Genomic DNA, 5,383 nt, shown 5'->3' on the forward strand with positions numbered 1-5,383 from the left:
AATCCCCACTTTCATGGTGTCAAGCACACCACCCCCAGCCATGGATCGGTAGTGCACAATGGCACTGTCTCCAGCCCTATGTCCATTTTACATATTCTCCAGCAACATGTTCCATCTAAGGAATGGGGGAAAAATTTCAAGCCATGAAGCTGTTGAACTGGAGTACACATGTGTCTTGAGAAGTTTTAGAAATTTGGGTCTGAAGGCAAGTCACTTTAACATGAAGAAAAATGTACTCTCTATCCCTTGATAGAGGGACTTGATAAGCACTAATGATGCAACGACTTGGCATCCAGAGATCTAGTCACCTATTCTTTGACCCATGGCCTGTAACTGCTGTCTCATACCACGGTGGCTACTTCACATGTCACTTTTCCCACCATCTCTAACACAGATGTCTTTGTCATGAAGTTGGCTGGTTAGTGGCATCAACTAGATTGATCAGTTACATAAGCATTGTAAGCCCAAATCCCCATGTGTCATGCTTGGCTTGCTCTGGTATTTTATAAATCAGTTCGTTAATTTCCAGACTACCCTGGTGATTCACTCTGCATGAACCGGTACAGACACATCAATCTTCTCTTTGAGGAAAACAGCTAGGTACACTATGCTCTCTACCCAGTGGAATTAAGGTTCCAACTGGAAGTGACAAAATTATTAACAAAGAACCTTTTCAAAGGAAGACTACTATAGGCCCAGAAGCCTGTATTTTTATTTCATAGGACTTTTTATATTAACTTTTGTTGGGGATCTTCTCTGGAGCTGCCCTCTTCAGACTCTGCTCCTAAGAAAGTGTGCCAAGGGTCAGCTCCTCCTCCCCCTGAGATACTCAAGATCACGCCTACTGGCTATTTAAGAAGGTCTCCTGACCTGACACATGGTTCTTCCTCGTGGTTTTCTTCTTCCCCCAAGACCACCTGGTAGGTTTTTTTTATTCAAATTAAAACCTGAACTGTAATTTGACCTGATCTGATTTATTGCATTCGAGGAGAGACCTAATACCAGAGTACAGAAACTTCTCACCCCGCTCTCATCTTATCTCAACACATCCAAGTAGAGTCTCAGTTGCCAAAAGACACAACACTAAAATTACATAGTATACTTGCTTCCCCTTTTAGGAACATCAGTGTTAAGGGAGGAAGGAATAATATCAGTGTAGTACTGACTCTGTAGAGATCTGTGACAGATACTTTATGAAGGACTGTGTCACTGCACTAGGGTGAAAAAGTTTCATCATGTAATTTTCTCATTTTGTCAGTGGGAACCTGAATTCTCAAAGGACTTTGTCTAGTGTTCTGCTCTTCCTGACTTAAATACCTAGAAGCAAAGAATCGAAAAAGGTAATGCCCTTCCAGTATTTTTCATTCCTACTATCCACTTCAAAAATAACAGCCCGTAGCCTTGGTTGCTGCCTAGGGCCATGTCGGGGTCCAAGTCCCTGCAGCAGTCAGGGTGTGTGTTGAAGAGTGACTCTTGTTACTACCGAGGGCTGTGCTGATGCCCAGGGTCTGAACAGCCACCTGAGATCATGTTGGTATCTGAGGTCCTTGCTGTCACCAGGACCATACTGATCTGGGTAGCTGGTGCTGCCACTGGGGCCATGATGATATCAGGACCAAAATGCTGTCAAGGGTCATATCTGGGTCCATGTCCTGCCACAGCTGGGGGTCTATGATGATGTCCATGTCCCACTGACACAGGGGACCATAGGGGCCATGCATGTTGAAATCTTATGGCCATAATGAGAGGGCCCTGCCCCTCACTGACCCTGGGATAGCTAGTCCTGCTTCTCAGTGGACACTATAGCAGGAGAGTTGTCCCTGCCCCACATTAGAGAGCTGACCTCCACATTTGGAGAGATGGCCCCACCTTTCACCAAGGGTGTATAAGAGTTGGCCCCAATGGCATGGACATAGGAGAGATGTCTCTGTCCCTTCCTGGAGGAGGTCGATCCCAGTGGCCTGTATCAGCCAGCCCAGCTACCCCACAGACCCACATCCTGGGCCTGGGGTTGACCCACCCTAATATTTACCCCATAAGTGAACTGCTAGAATTTGTGAAAGGATTGGTCCTGCAGAGCCATTAACCACAAATCCCTATTACTCGGGCCAACAGGAGATAACCAAAAGTTTTTGTGAGGATCAAGTGAGTATGGTGTACCAGAAGCCTTGAACCAGACCAATGACTTGTTGCAATGAACATTTTGTGAGTGGGGCTGATCAGACAAAAGAGTATACAGTTAGACACACTGCAGCTCCCAGTGCCACTACAAGTAATGAAAAGGTGTTGGAAAGATGGAGGAGAGAGGTAGTTTTTTGCTTTATTATTTGTTTTGGTTTTGATGGGGGTCTTTTGGGGAGATGCAGAGATGAGAGGACAATATGAAGAAACTGAGAGGTGAGTGGGATTGCGGTATATGTGCTGAAATTCCCAAACAATCAATAAAGAATTGTTATAAAAATATAAATAACTGTCCTTAAACCTTGCAGATAATAACAATTGAAGGAATAGATCAAAAGCGTACAGAGGCCATCAATCCAGCAGTGGATTCCACCAAAAAGAACCTACATTTCAGACTCGTGGGTAATGGTGATCCGAAGACATGGAATAAAAGTGTTGGTAACATCTTAAAGTTGCTGTGGTGCCAAACATAGAACAATATAAAGTGTGTGTGTGTGTGTGTGTGTGTGTGTGTGTGTGTGTGTGTAAGAAAACAGCTATCACTAATGAGGAGTCATCTTAAATATCTGCCTCTCTATGATACCCCTTGCACAAACATTCAAGTAAGTTTGTGTGTGTACATGTATACATACACACACACATACATACATACATATATATATATACATATATATTTGAGAGGTAGTATTTAATGCCATCAAAAATTGAACTGTTTTACTTATACAATGGTGACAGCTCTTAGACTGTGGGAAAATTATTTCCTATCTCCCAAGCCTTAGTTTTCTATCACTAAGTTGGGGTTACTACAATGGCCTTTATATGCTTTATACATTAATCCAGAGAAAAAATGAAACTAGGTGTGAGTGGAATTCATAAACTACAAAAAGTGATATAGAGTGAGAGAATGTGTCTTGATGAAGTTGTCATCCCTGGTGGTATTGTAGGTAGGCCTAATCCAGGGACCAGACTCAGCATCCTTAGTCCATGAATCATCACACAAACACCACCCTCAACCATAAGGAAAAAGGCGAGTCTGAGCTATTCTTTGGTGTGTTGTGGTTTTATGCTCTTTAAAACCACACCTACCTATAGAAGAAGCAAAAACTTATGGGAACAGCGGATGAAATGCTTTTTCTATTGGCTATACCAACCCTTTCATGAGAAGGCCAGGTTGAATTTCTTAACAGCTTGCATCGGGTTTCCACACCTGCCCTTATATAACCCTAATTCAGCCTCGGTCTTTAATGAAGATGCCAACCTTGCACATCAGGCCCAAGAACCCTTGTTCTTAACCAACCTCCAATCAGCATAGCTTGGGCTTCCAAAGCTACACAAAGGATGTTAGTGTTTCCTACGTTTAATGACCAAGCAGAGGTACTGAGGGCTCACTCTCGACTCATTACCATAATCCATTTTAAGAGCACAGAGACCACAAAGCTGTTGCTGTGTGTGCTGCTACAGGTATGGCAGTGAGGCTGGCTTCCTGCATGTTTGCAGGGCCAGGGAACTGTGGAAAAGCACAGGCCTCCAGGAGCCGTAGGGAACTGCTGGAATGTTGTTTATCTTCAGACCGCAACAACTGCTCCAGTGTTTCACAACAGGAAGGTCTGACCTGGAGTGCAGACACTGAAGGCTTAGAGAAACAGGACCTGAAATAACCCCCACTTCTCTGCTACCTTCTATCTCCCCAGCCTGTGGAACCCTCCTACCTCTCCACAACATAGTTGGGGGATGGGTGAGGCAGCCAGAGCTGAGGCCATGGACTAGACAAAGCTTTTGCAGAAGCCTGTAGTTAACTTACTACCCCAGCTGAGATGAAATTGTCCTGATCCTGTGGCTCTGTGGGTGATGGGGAAACCAGAAGTATGCCTTCTCACTGTCTAACCACTGTGGATATTAAGAATTATCCTTTCTGGTATTGCAGCAGTGTTTTTATTTATATTTTTGTTTCCTTTCTTATATGAAAGGAGAAAGTGTTATAACTTCAATTCTGAAGGCATAGGCAAAGCCTAGTAGCTTTAGTAACTGTGATTTGGAGAAGCGAATTTTTAAAAGTGCTAATTAGAACTCCATGGTCGCCGGGCGGTGGTGGCGCACGCCTTTAATCCCAGCACTCGGGAGGCAGAGACAGGCGGATCTCTGTGAGTTCGAGGCCGGGCTGGACCGATAGCCTCCGAAACAATACAGAGAAACCCTGTCTCGTAAAAAAAAAAAAAAAAAAGAACTCCATGGTCTTGGACCCTTTGTTTACCCTCTGTGTGCAAATGTTCAAAGAAATGACAAGAGCCTGTGTCTGAGCCATAAAACCGGCAGGTACCCCAAGTTCTGGAAGCATTGGCATCTACATGGCAAAGAACAAGGATCCTTCGTGTACTGGAAGCAGGATACTGTTGAAGGAAACAGCTGTGCACTGCATTCAATGCAGATGTGCTGGCATTCCCTCCACAGGATCTCTATTAGGAAAATGCTGTCCTACCATAACCTAAGAACAAATCCTGCCACCTCAACTGCTTAGCACAGTCTACTTGCAGGTGACTTTTCTGTGGAGAAAGGAGCAAAACTGGGACAAAGGGGAAAGTAGGTTTTCAGTACATGCCAGAATGGTACAGCAGTTTCCAGGCAGAAAGGCCGTGATGATTTAAGAAAAGAGAACTCTTCATCTCCAACTCTTCCTCAGAAACACTTAACTCCTGTTACAGTGACAGGACCCAGTATGCTTGCTTCTGGACAAACTGAGAAGTGAAGCCATTGTGTTTTTAGCTAGCAAACAGCAACCATGGCCCGTCTGAGACAAACACAACAGCACTGTCCAGAGTCTTCACTCTAGAGAAGTGCAGAGAAGCAAAGACAGCGTAGAACCCAATGATCGACTCTGACATGAGGCTAAATGACATGAGGTCTTGAGTAACAGGGAAAAGGCAAATGGATTTGGACACCAGGTTTCAGGAAGACAGACAAGAAGCTGGTAATATGTGACCTGGGCACTGAAAGACAGTGAAACCATGGTAAAAGCAGGGTCACATGAGAAAATCTGGAGTACACTTAGGGAGTGACTTGGTTGTCGCCACAGTCGCTGACCACATCCTTCCAGAAACTTCCCAGAGGACTCTACCTTCACATGCTTATGGTGCCTACGGAGTGTCTGTAAGCAGGGCAGTGACCAGGTTCAAGGCTGTGGGTCCAGTTGAGCCTTAATTCTGTC

The sequence above is a fragment of the Mesocricetus auratus genome, unplaced genomic scaffold, assembly GCF_017639785.1.
Source record: "Mesocricetus auratus isolate SY011 unplaced genomic scaffold, BCM_Maur_2.0 Super-Scaffold_100008, whole genome shotgun sequence".
NCBI lineage: Eukaryota > Metazoa > Chordata > Mammalia > Rodentia > Cricetidae > Mesocricetus > Mesocricetus auratus.